A 14,210-nucleotide genomic window follows, 5' to 3' on the forward strand; every position below is an offset into this window, starting at 1 on the left:
TTCATTGTGGAACAAAAGTGATTTTCTCGGCGAGTTAAGCATTTTGAGTAATTTGCCGATTGGTTTCAGAACGACCTGCATCACAATTAACTATTTTTTTGCCAGGCGTTCATTGTGGAACACAAGTGATTTTCTCGGTGGGTTAAGCATTTTGAGTAATTTGCGGATTGGTTTCAGAACGGCTTGCAACACAATTAACTATTTTTTGCCAGACATTCATTGTGGGAAAAGAGTGATTTGCTCGGCGAGTTAAGCATTTTGAGTAATTTACCGATTAGTTTCAGAACAGCTTGCATTAAAATTTACTATTTTTTGCCAGACATTCATTGTGGAACAAAAGTGATTTTCTCGGCGAGTTAAGCATTTTGAGTAATTTGCCGATTGCTTTCAGAACGGCTTGCATTGTAATTTACTATTATTTGCCAGTCATTCATTGTGGAACAAAAGTGATTTTCTCGGCGAGTTAAGCATTTTGAGTAATTTGCCGATTGGTTTCAGAACGGCTTGCATTGAAATTTACTATTTTTTGCCTGACATTCATTGTGGGAAAAAGGTGATTTTCTCGGCGAGTTAAGCATTTTGAGTAATTTGCCGATTGATTTCAGAACGGCCTGCATCACAATTAACTATTTTTTGCCAGGCGTTCATTGTGGAACACAAGTGATTTTCTCGGCGAGTTAAGCATTTTGAGTAATTTGCCGATTGGTTTCAGAACGGCTTGCATCACAATTAACTATTTTTTGCCAGACATTCATTGTGGGAAAAAAGTCATTTTCTCGGCGAGTTAAGCATTTTTAGTAATTTACCGATTGGTTTCAGAACGGCTTGCATTAAAATTTACTATTTTTTGCCAGACATTCATTGTGGAACAAAAGTGATTTTCTCGGCGAGTTAAGCATTTTGAGTAATTTGCCGATTGGTTTCAGAACGGCTTGCATCAGAATTTACTATTTTTTGCCAGGCATTCATTGTGCAACAAAAGTGATTTTCTCGGCGAGTTAAGCATTTTGAGTAATTTGCCGATTGCTCTCAGAACGGCTTGCATTGAAATTTACTATTTTTTGCCAGACATTCATTGTGGGAAAAAAGTAATTTTCTCGGCGAGTTAAATTTTTTAGTAATTTGCCGATTGGTTTCAGAACGGCTTGCATCACAATTAACTATTTTTTGCCCGGCATTCATTGTGGCACAAAAGTGAGTTTCAAGGCGAGTTAAGCATTTTGAGAAATTTGCCGATTGCTTTCTGAACGGCTTGCATTGAAATTTACTATTTTTTGCCAGACATTCATTGTGGAACAAAAGTGATTTTCTCGGCGAGTTAAGCATTTTGAGCAATTTGCCGATTGGTTTCAGAACGGCTTGCATTGAAATTTACTATTTTTTGCAAGACATTCATTGAGGGAAAAGGGTGATTTCCTCGGCGTGTTAAGCATTTGAGTAATTTGCCAATTGGTTTCAGAACGGCTTGCATTAAAATTTACTATTTTTTGCCAGACATTCATTGTGGAACAAAAGTGATTTTCTCGGCGAGTTAAGCATTTTGAGTAATTTGCCGATTGGTTTCAGAACGACCTGCATCACAATTAACTATTTTTTTGCCAGGCGTTCATTGTGGAACACAAGTGATTTTCTCGGTGGGTTAAGCATTTTGAGTAATTTGCGGATTGGTTTCAGAACGGCTTGCAACACAATTAACTATTTTTTGCCAGACATTCATTGTGGGAAAAGAGTGATTTGCTCGGCGAGTTAAGCATTTTGAGTAATTTACCGATTAGTTTCAGAACAGCTTGCATTAAAATTTACTATTTTTTGCCAGACATTCATTGTGGAACAAAAGTGATTTTCTCGGCGAGTTAAGCATTTTGAGTAATTTGCCGATTGCTTTCAGAACGGCTTGCATTGTAATTTACTATTATTTGCCAGTCATTCATTGTGGAACAAAAGTGATTTTCTCGGCGAGTTAAGCATTTTGAGTAATTTGCCGATTGGTTTCAGAACGGCTTGCATTGAAATTTACTATTTTTTGCCTGACATTCATTGTGGGAAAAAGGTGATTTTCTCGGCGAGTTAAGCATTTTGAGTAATTTGCCGATTGATTTCAGAACGGCCTGCATCACAATTAACTATTTTTTGCCAGGCGTTCATTGTGGAACACAAGTGATTTTCTCGGCGAGTTAAGCATTTTGAGTAATTTGCCGATTGGTTTCAGAACGGCTTGCATCACAATTAACTATTTTTTGCCAGACATTCATTGTGGGAAAAAAGTCATTTTCTCGGCGAGTTAAGCATTTTTAGTAATTTACCGATTGGTTTCAGAACGGCTTGCATTAAAATTTACTATTTTTTGCCAGACATTCATTGTGGAACAAAAGTGATTTTCTCGGCGAGTTAAGCATTTTGAGTAATTTGCCGATTGGTTTCAGAACGGCTTGCATCAGAATTTACTATTTTTTGCCAGGCATTCATTGTGCAACAAAAGTGATTTTCTCGGCGAGTTAAGCATTTTGAGTAATTTGCCGATTGCTCTCAGAACGGCTTGCATTGAAATTTACTATTTTTTGCCAGACATTCATTGTGGGAAAAAAGTAATTTTCTCGGCGAGTTAAATTTTTTAGTAATTTGCCGATTGGTTTCAGAACGGCTTGCATCACAATTAACTATTTTTTGCCCGGCATTCATTGTGGCACAAAAGTGAGTTTCAAGGCGAGTTAAGCATTTTGAGAAATTTGCCGATTGCTTTCTGAACGGCTTGCATTGAAATTTACTATTTTTTGCCAGACATTCATTGTGGAACAAAAGTGATTTTCTCGGCGAGTTAAGCATTTTGAGCAATTTGCCGATTGGTTTCAGAACGGCTTGCATTGAAATTTACTATTTTTTGCAAGACATTCATTGAGGGAAAAGGGTGATTTCCTCGGCGTGTTAAGCATTTGAGTAATTTGCCAATTGGTTTCAGAACGGCTTGCATTAAAATTTACTATTTTTTGCCAGACATTCATTGTGGAACAAAAGTGATTTTCTCGACGAGTTAAGCATTTTGAGTAATTTGCCGATTGGTTTCAGAACGGCTTGAATTGAAATTTACTATTTTTTGCCAGACATTCATTGTGGGAAAAAAGTAATTTTCTCGGCGAGTTCCACAATGCTTAACTCGCCAAGAAAATGCTTTTTGAGTAATTTGCCGATTGGTTTCAGAACGGCTTGCATCACAATTAACTATTTTTTGCCAGGCATTCATTGTGGAACAAAAGTGATTTTCTCAGCCAGTTAAGCATTTTGAGTAATTTGCCGATTGGTTTCAGAACGGATTGCATTAAAATTTACTATTTTTTGCCAGACATTCATTGTGGAACTAAAGTGATTTTCTCGGCGAGTTGAGCATTTTGAGTAATTTGCCGATTGGTTTCAGAACGGCTTGCATCACAATTAACTATTTTTTGCCAGGCATTCATTGTGGAACAAAAGTGATTTTCTCGGCGAGTTAAGCATTTTGAGTAATTTGCCGATTGCTTTCAGAACGGCTTGCATTGAAATTTTCTATTTTTTGCCAGACATTCATTGTGGGGAAAAAAGTAATTTTCTCGGCGCGTTAAGCATTTTGAGTAATTCGCCGATTGGTTTCAGAACGGCTTGCAACACAATTAACTATTTTTTGCCAGGCATTCATTGCGGAACACAAGTGATTTTCTCGGCGCGTTAAGCATTTTGAGTAATTCGCCGATTGGTTTCAGAACGACCTGCATCACAATTAACTATTTTTTTGCCAGGCGTTCATTGTGGAACACAAGTGATTTTCTCGGTGGGTTAAGCATTTTGAGTACTTTGCGGATTGGTTTCAGAACGGCTTGCAACACAATTAACTATTTTTTACCAGGCATTCATTGTGGAACAAAGGTGATTTTCTCGGCGAGTTAAGCATTTTGAGTAATTTGCCGATTGCTTTCAGAACGGCTTGCATTGAAATTTTCTATTTTTTGCCAGGCATTCATTGTGGGAAAAAAGTAATTTTCTCGGCCAGTTCAGCATTTTGAGTAATTTGCCGATTGGTTTCAGAACGGATTGCATTAAAATTTACTATTTTTTGCCAGACATTCATTGTGGAACTAAAGTGATTTTCTCGGTGAGTTAAGCATTTTGAGTAATTTGCTGATTGGTTTCAGAACGGCTTGCATCACAATTAACTATTTTTTGCCTGGCATTCATTGTGGAACACAAGTGATTTTCTCGGCGCGTTAAGCATTTTGAGTAATTCGCCGATTGGTTTCAGAACGGCTTGCAACACAATTAACTATTTTTTGCCAGGCATTCATTGTGGAACAAAAGTGATTTTCTCGGCGAGTTAAGCATTTTGAGTAATTTGCCGATTGCTTTCAGAACGGCTTGCATTGAAATTTTCTATTTTTTGCCAGACATTCATTGTGGGAAAAAAGTAATTTTCTCGGCGAGTTCAGCATTTTGAGTAATTTGCGGATTGGTTTCAGAACGACTTGCATCACAATTAACTATTTTTTGCCAGGCATTCATTGTGGAACAAAAGTGATTTTCACGGCGAGTTAAGCATTTTGAGTAATTTGCCGATTGGTTTCAGAACGACCTGCATCACAATTAACTATTTTTTTGCCAGGCGTTCATTGTGGAACACAAGTGATTTTCTCGGTGGGTTAAGCATTTTGAGTAATTTGCGGATTGGTTTCAGAACGGCTTGCATTGAAATTTACTATTTTATGCCAGACATTCTTTGTGGGAAAAAAGTGATTTGCTCGGCGAGTTAAGCATTTTGAGTAATTTACCGATTGGATTCAGAACAGCTTGCATCAAAATTTACAATTTTTTGCCAGACATTCTTTGTGGAACAAAAGTGATTTTCTCGGCGAGTTAAGCATTTTGAGTAATTTGCCGATTGCTTTCAGAACGGCTTGCATTAAAATTTACTATTTTTTGCAAGACATTCATTGAGGGAAAAAGGTGATTTTCTCGGCGTGTTAAGCATTTTCAGTAATTTGCCGATTGACTTCAGAACGTCTTGCATCACAATTAACTATTTTTTGCCAGGCATTCATTGTGGAACAAAAGTGATTTTCTCGGCCAGTTAAGCATTTTGAGTAATTTGTCGATTGGTTTCAGAACGAATTGCATTAAAATTTACTATTTTTTGCCAGACATTCATTGTGGAACTAAAGTGATTTTCTCGGCGAGTTGAGCATTTTGAGTAATTTGCCGATTGGTTTCAGAACGGCTTGCATCACAATTAACTATTTTTTGCCAGGCATTCATTGTGGAACAAAAGTGATTTTCTCGGCGAGTTAAGCATTTTGAGTAATTTGCCGATTGGTTTCAGAACGACCTGCATCACAATTAACTATTTTTTGCCAGGCGTTCATTGTGGAACACAAGTGATTTTCTCGGCGAGTTAAGCATTTTGAGTAATTTGCCGATTGCTTTCAGAACGGCTTGCATTGAAATTTTCTATTTTTTGCCAGACATTCATTGTGGGAAAAAAGTAATTTTCTCGGCGAGTTAAGCATTTTGAGTAATTTGCCGATTGGTTTCAAAACGGCTTGCATCACAATTAACTATTTTTTGCCAGGCATTCATTGTGGAACAGAAGTGATTTTCTCGGCGAGTTAAGCATTTTGAGTAATTTGCCGATTGCTTTCAGAACGGCTTGCAACACAATTAACTATTTTTTGCCAGAAACTCATTGTGGGAAAAAAGTGATTTTCTCGGCGAGGTAAGCATTTTGAGTAATTTACCGATTGGTTTCAGAACGGCTTGCATTAAAATTTCCTATTTTTTGCCAGACATTCATTGTGGAACAAAAGTGATTTTCTCGGCGAGTTAAGCATTTTGAGTAATTTGCCGATTGGTTTCAGAACGACCTGCATCACAATTAACTATTTTTTTGCCAGGCGTTCATTGTGGAACACAAGTGATTTTCTCGGTGGGTTAAGCATTTTGAGTAATTTGCGGATTGGTTTCAGAACGGCTTGCATCAAAATTTACTATTTTTTGCCAGACATTCATTGTGGGAAAAAAGTAATTTTCTCGGCGAGTTAAGCATTTTGAGTAATTTGCCGATTGGTTTCAGAACGGCTGGAATTAAAATTTACTATTTTTTGCCAAACATTCATTATGGCACAAAAGTGATTTTCACGGCGAGTTAAGCATTTTGAGCAATTTGCCGATTGGTTTCTGAACGGCTTGCATTGAAATTTACTATTTTATGCCAGACATTCTTTGTGGGAAAAAAGTGATTTGCTCGGCGAGTTAAGCATTTTGAGCAATTTGCCGATTGGTTTCAGAACGGCTTGCATTAAAATTTACTATTTTTTGCCAGACATTCATTGTGGAAGAAAAGTGATTTTCTCGGCGAGTTAAGCATTTTGAGCAATTTGCCGATTGGTTTCAGAACGGCTTGCATTAAAATTTACTATTTTTTGCAAGACATTCATTGAGGGAAAAAGGTGATTTTCTCGGCGTGTTAAGCATTTTCAGTAAAAAGCCGATTGGCTTCAGAACGTCTTGCATCACAATTAACTATTTTTTGCCAGGCATTCATTGTGGAACAAAAGTGATTTTCTCGGCCAGTTAAGCATTTTGAGTAATTTGCCGATTGGTTTCAGAACGGATTGCATTAACATTTACTATTTTTTGCCAGACATTCATTGTGGAACTAAAGTGATTTTCTCGGCGAGTTGAGCATTTTGAGTAATTTGCCGATTGGTTTCAGAACGGCTTGCATCACAATTAACTATTTTTTGCCTGGCATTCATTGTGGAACAAAAGTGATTTTCTCGGCGAGTTAAGCATTTTGAGTAATTTGCCGATTGCTTTCAGAACGGCTTGCAACACAATTAACTATTTTTTGCCAGGCATTCATTGTGGAACAAAAGTGATTTTCTCGGCGAGTTAAGCATTTTGAGTAATTTGCCGATTGCTTTCAGAACGGCTTGCATTGAAATTTTCTATTTTTTGCCAGACATTCATTGTGGGGGAAAAAAGAAATTTTCTCGGCCAGTTAAGCATTTTGAGTAATTTGCCGATTGGTTTCAGAACGGATTGCATTAAAATTAACTATTTTTTGCCAGGCATTCATTGTGGAACACAAGTGATTTTCTCGGCGCGTTAAGCATTTTGAGTAATTCGCCGATTGGTTTCAGAACGGCTTGCAACACAATTAACTCTTTTTTGCCAGGCATTCATTGTGGAACAAAAGTGATTTTCTCGGCGCGTTAAGCATTTTGAGTAATTCGCCGATTGGTTTCAGAACGGCTTGCATCACAATTAACTATTTTTTGCCAGGCATTCATTGCGGAACACAAGTGATTTTCTCGGCGCGTTAAGCATTTTGAGTAATTCGCCGATTGGTTTCAGAACGGCTTGCAACACAATTAACTATTTTTTGCCAGTCATTCATTGTGGAACAAAAGTGATTTTCTCGGAGAGTTAAGCATTTTGAGTAATTTGCCGATTGCTTTCAGAACGGCTTGCATTGAAATTTTCTATTTTTTGCCAGACATTCATTGTGGGAAAAAAGTAATTTTCTCGGCGAGTTAAGCATTTTGAGTAATTTGCCGATTGGTTTCAGAACGGCTTGCATCACAATTAACTATTTTTTGCCAGGCATTCATTGTGGAACAAAGGTGATTTTCTCGGCGAGTTAAGCATTTTGAGTAATTTGCCGATTGCTTTCAGAACAGCTTGCATTGTAATTAGCTATTTTTTGCCAGACACTCATTGTGGGAAAAAAGTGATTTTCTCGGCGAGGTAAGCATTTTGAGTAATTTACCGATTGGTTTCAGAACGGCTTGCATTAAAATTTAATATTTTTTGCCAGACATTCATTGTGGAACAAAAGTGATTTTCTCGGCGAGTTAAGCATTTTGAGTAATTTGCCGAATGGTTTCAGAACGACCTGCATCACAATTAACTATTTTTTGCCAGGCGTTCATTGTGGAACACAAGTGATTTTCTCGGCGAGTTAAGCATTTTGAGTAATTTGCCGATTGCTTTCAGAACGGCTTGCATTGGAATTAACTATTTTTTGCCAGACACTCATTGTGGGAAAAAAGTGATTTTCTCGGCGAGGTAAGCATTTTGAGTAATTTACCGATTGGTTTCAGAACGGCTTGCATTAAAATTTACTATTTTTTGCCAGACATTCATTGTGGAACAAAAGTGATTTTATCGGCGAGTTAAGCATTTTGATTAATTTGCCGATTGGTTTCAGAACGACCTGCATCACAATTAACTATTTTTTTGCCAGGCGTTCATTGTGGAACACAAGTGATTTTCTCGGTGGGTTAAGCATTTTGAGTAATTTGCGGATTGGTTTCAGAACGGCTTGCAACACAATTTACTATTTTTTGCCAGACATTCATTGTGGAACAAAAGTGATTTTATCGGCGAGTGAAGCATTTTGATTAATTTGCCGATTGGTTTCAGAACGACCTGCATCACAATTAACTATTTTTTTGCCAGGCGTTCATTGTGGAACACAAGTGATTTTCTCGGTGGGTTAAGCATTTTGAGTAATTTGCGGATTGGTTTCAGAACGGCTTGCAACACAATTAACTATTTTTTGCCAGACATTCATTGTGGAACAAAAGTGATTTTCTCGGCGAGTTAAGCATTTTGAGTAATTTGCCGATTGCTTTCAGAACGGCTTGCATTGTAATTTACTATTATTTGCCAGACATTCATTGTGGAACAAAAGTGATTTTCTCGGCGAGTTAAGCATTTTGTGTAATTTGTCGATTGGTTTCAGAACTGCTTGCATTGAAATTTACTATTTTTTGCCTGACATTCGTTGTGGGAAAAAGGTGATTTTCTCGGCGAGTTAAGCATTTTGAGTAATTTGCCGATTGGTTTCAGAACGGCTTGCATCACAATTAACTATTTTTTGCCAGGCATTCATTGTGGGAAAAAAGTCATTTTCTCGGCGAGTTAAGCATTTTTAGTAATTTACCGATTGGTTTCAGAACGGCTTGCATTAAAATTTACTATTTTTTGCCAGACATTCATTGTGGAACAAAAGTGATTTTCTCGACGAGTCAAGCATTTTGAGTAATTTGACGATTGGTTTCAGAACGGCTTGCATCACAATTAACTATTTTTTGCCAGGCATTCATTGTGGAACAAAAGTGATTTTCTCGGCGAGTTAAGCATTTTGAGTAATTTGACGATTGGTTTCAGAACGGCTTGCATCACAATTAACTATTTTTTGCCAGGCATTCATTGTGGAACAAAAGTGATTTTCTCGGCGAGTTAAGCATTTTGAGTAATTTGCCGATTGCTCTCAGAACGGCTTGCATTGAAATTTACTATTTTTTGCCAGACATTCATTGTGGGAAAAAAGTGATTTTCTCGGCGAGTTAAATTTTTTAGTAATTTGCCGATTGGTTTCAGAACGGCTTGCATCACAATTAACTATTTTTTGCCCGGCATTCATTGTGGCACAAAAGTGAGTTTCAAGGCGAGTTAAGCATTTTGAGAAATTTGCCGATTGCTTTCTGAACGGCTTGCATTGAAATTTACTATTTTTTGCCAGACATTCATTGTGGAACAAAAGTGATTTTCTCGGCGAGTTAAGCATTTTGAGCAATTTGCCGATTGGTTTCAGAACGGCTTGCATTGAAATTTACTATTTTTTGCAAGACATTCATTGAGGGAAAGGGTGATTTCCTCGGCGTGTTAAGCATTTGAGTAATTTACCAATTGGTTTCAGAACGGCTTGCATTAAAATTTACTATTTTTTGCCAGACATTCATTGTGGAACAAAAGTGATTTTCTCGACGAGTTAAGCATTTTGAGTAATTTGCCGATTGGTTCAGAACGGCTTGAATTGAAATTTACTATTTTTTGCCAGACATTCATTGTGGGAAAAAAGTAATTTTCTCGGCGAGTTCCACAATGCTTAACTCGCCAAGAAAATGCTTTTTGAGTAATTTGCCGATTGGTTTCAGAACGGCTTGCATCACAATTAACTATTTTTTGCCTGGCATTCATTGTGCACAAAAGTGATTTTCACGGCGAGTTACGCATTTTGAGCAATTTGCCGATTGGTTTCTGAACGGCTTGCATTGAAATTTACTATTTTTTGCCAGACATTCATTGTGGAAGAAAAGTGATTTTCTCGGCGAGTTAAGCATTTTGAGTAATTTGCCGATTGGTTTCAGAACGGCATGGATTGAAATTTACTATTTTTTGCCAGGCATTCATTGTGGAACAAAAGTGATTTTCTCGGCGAGTTAAGCATTTTGAGTAATTTGACGATTGGTTTCAGAACGGCTTGCATCACAATTAACTATTTTTTGCCAGGCATTCATTGTGGAACAAAAGTGATTTTCTCGGCGAGTTAAGCATTTTGAGTAATTTACCGATTGGTTTCAGAACGGCTTGCATTGAAATTTACTATTTTTTGCCAGACATTCATTGTGGGAAAAAGGTGATTTTCTCGGCGGGTTAAGCATTTTGAGTAATTTGCCGATTGATTTCAGAACGGCTTGCATCACAATTAACTATTTTTTGCCAGGCATTCATTGTGGAACAAAAGTGATTTTCTCGGCGAGTTAAGCATTTTGAGTAATTTGCCGATTGGTTTCAGAACGTCTTGCATCAAAATTAACTAATTTTTGCCAGACATTCATTGTGGAACAAAAGTGATTTTCTCGACGAGTCAAGCATTTTGAGTAATTTGACGATTGGTTTCAGAACGGCTTGCATCACAATTAACTATTTTTTGCCTGGCATTCATTGTGCACAAAAGTGATTTTCACGGCGAGTTACGCATTTTGAGCAATTTGCCGATTGGTTTCTGAACGGCTTGCATTGAAATTTACTATTTTTTGCCAGACATTCATTGTGGAAGAAAAGTGATTTTCTCGGCGAGTTAAGCATTTTGAGTAATTTGCCGATTGGTTTCAGAACGGCATGGATTGAAATTTACTATTTCTTGACTGACATTCATTGTGGGAAAAAGTTGATTTTCTCTGCGAGTTAAGCATTTTGAGCAATTTGCCGATTGGTTTCAGAATGGCTTGCATTAAAATTTACTATTTTTTGCAAGACATTCATTGAGGGAAAAAGGTGATTTTCTCGGCGTGTTAAGCGTTTTCAGTAATTTGCCGATTGATTTCAGAACGGCTTGCATCACAATTAACTATTTGTTGCCAGACATTCATTGTGGGGAAAAAGTGATTTTCTCGGCGAGTTAAGCATTTTGAGTAATTTACCGATTGGTTTCAGAACGGCTTGCATTGAAATTTACTATTTTTTGCCAGACATTCATTGTGGGAAAAAGGTGATTTTCTCGGCGGGTTAAGCATTTTGAGTAATTTGCCGATTGATTTCAGAACGGCTTGCATCACAATTAACTATTTTTTGCCAGGCATTCATTGTGGAACAAAAGTGATTTTCTCGGCGACTGAAGCATTTTGAGTAATTTGCCGATTGGTTTCAGAACGGCTTGCATCACAATTAACTATTTTTTGCCAGGCATTCATTGTGGAACAAAAGTGATTTTCTCGGCGAGTTAAGCATTTTGAGTAATTTGACGATTGGTTTCAGAACGACTTGCATCACAATTAACTATTTTTTGCCAGGCATTCATTGTGGAACAAAAGTGATTTTCTCGGCGAGTTAAGCATTTTGAGTAATTTGCCGATTGCTCTCAGAACGGCTTGCATTGAAATTTACTATTTTTTGCCAGACATTCATTGTGGGAAAAAAGTAATTTTCTCGGCGAGTTAAATTTTTTAGTAATTTGCCGATTGGTTTCAGAACGGCTTGCATCACAATTAACTATTTGTTGCCAGACATTCATTGTGGGGAAAAAGTGATTTTCTCGGCGAGTTAAGCATTTTGAGTAATTTACCGATTGGTTTCAGAACGGCTTGCATTGAAATTTACTATTTTTTGCCAGACATTCATTGTGGGAAAAAGGTGATTTTCTCGGCGGGTTAAGCATTTTGAGTAATTTGCCGATTGATTTCAGAACGGCTTGCATCACAATTAACTATTTGTTGCCAGACATTCATTGTGGGGAAAAAGTGATTTTCTCGGCGAGTTAAGCATTTTGAGTAATTTACCGATTGGTTTCAGAACGGCTTGCATTGAAATTTACTATTTTTTGCCAGACATTCATTGTGGGAAAAAGGTGATTTTCTCGGCGGGTTAAGCATTTTGAGTAATTTGCCGATTGATTTCAGAACGGCTTGCATCACAATTAACTATTTTTTGCCAGGCATTCATTGTGGAACAAAAGTGATTTTCTCGGCGACTGAAGCATTTTGAGTAATTTGCCGATTGGTTTCAGAACGGCTTGCATCACAATTAACTATTTTTTGCCAGGCATTCATTGTGGAACAAAAGTGATTTTCTCGGCGAGTTAAGCATTTTGAGTAATTTGACGATTGGTTTCAGAACGACTTGCATCACAATTAACTATTTTTTGCCAGGCATTCATTGTGGAACAAAAGTGATTTTCTCGGCGAGTTAAGCATTTTGAGTAATTTGCCGATTGCTCTCAGAACGGCTTGCATTGAAATTTACTATTTTTTGCCAGACATTCATTGTGGGAAAAAAGTAATTTTCTCGGCGAGTTAAATTTTTTAGTAATTTGCCGATTGGTTTCAGAACGGCTTGCATCACAATTAACTATTTGTTGCCAGACATTCATTGTGGGGAAAAAGTGATTTTCTCGGCGAGTTAAGCATTTTGAGTAATTTACCGATTGGTTTCAGAACGGCTTGCATTGAAATTTACTATTTTTTGCCAGACATTCATTGTGGGAAAAAGGTGATTTTCTCGGCGGGTTAAGCATTTTGAGTAATTTGCCGATTGATTTCAGAACGGCTTGCATCACAATTAACTATTTGTTGCCAGACATTCATTGTGGGGAAAAAGTGATTTTCTCGGCGAGTTAAGCATTTTGAGTAATTTACCGATTGGTTTCAGAACGGCTTGCATTGAAATTTACTATTTTTTGCCAGACATTCATTGTGGGAAAAAGGTGATTTTCTCGGCGGGTTAAGCATTTTGAGTAATTTGCCGATTGATTTCAGAACGGCTTGCATCACAATTAACTATTTTTTGCCAGGCATTCATTGTGGAACAAAAGTGATTTTCTCGGCGACTGAAGCATTTTGAGTAATTTGCCGATTGGTTTCAGAACGGCTTGCATCACAATTAACTATTTTTTGCCAGGCATTCATTGTGGAACAAAAGTGATTTTCTCGGCGAGTTAAGCATTTTGAGTAATTTGACGATTGGTTTCAGAACGACTTGCATCACAATTAACTATTTTTTGCCAGGCATTCATTGTGGAACAAAAGTGATTTTCTCGGCGAGTTAAGCATTTTGAGTAATTTGCCGATTGCTCTCAGAACGGCTTGCATTGAAATTTACTATTTTTTGCCAGACATTCATTGTGGGAAAAAAGTAATTTTCTCGGCGAGTTAAATTTTTTAGTAATTTGCCGATTGGTTTCAGAACGGCTTGCATCACAATTAACTATTTGTTGCCAGACATTCATTGTGGGGAAAAAGTGATTTTCTCGGCGAGTTAAGCATTTTGAGTAATTTACCGATTGGTTTCAGAACGGCTTGCATTGAAATTTACTATTTTTTGCCAGACATTCATTGTGGGAAAAAGGTGATTTTCTCGGCGGGTTAAGCATTTTGAGTAATTTGCCGATTGATTTCAGAACGGCTTGCATCACAATTAACTATTTGTTGCCAGACATTCATTGTGGGGAAAAAGTGATTTTCTCGGCGAGTTAAGCATTTTGAGTAATTTACCGATTGGTTTCAGAACGGCTTGCATTGAAATTTACTATTTTTTGCCAGACATTCATTGTGGGAAAAAGGTGATTTTCTCGGCGGGTTAAGCATTTTGAGTAATTTGCCGATTGATTTCAGAACGGCTTGCATCACAATTAACTATTTTTTGCCAGGCATTCATTGTGGAACAAAAGTGATTTTCTCGGCGACTGAAGCATTTTGAGTAATTTGCCGATTGGTTTCAGAACGGCTTGCATCACAATTAACTATTTTTTGCCAGACATTCATTGTGGAACAAAAGTGATTTTCTCGGCGAGTTAAGCATTTTGAGTAATTTGCCGAATGGTTTCAGAACGACCTGCATCACAATTAACTATTTTTTGCCAGGCGTTCATTGTGGAACACAAGTGATTTTCTCGGTGGGTTAAG

The sequence above is a fragment of the Scyliorhinus torazame genome, chromosome 14 (assembly GCF_047496885.1).
Source record: "Scyliorhinus torazame isolate Kashiwa2021f chromosome 14, sScyTor2.1, whole genome shotgun sequence".
Classification (NCBI taxonomy): domain Eukaryota; kingdom Metazoa; phylum Chordata; class Chondrichthyes; order Carcharhiniformes; family Scyliorhinidae; genus Scyliorhinus; species Scyliorhinus torazame.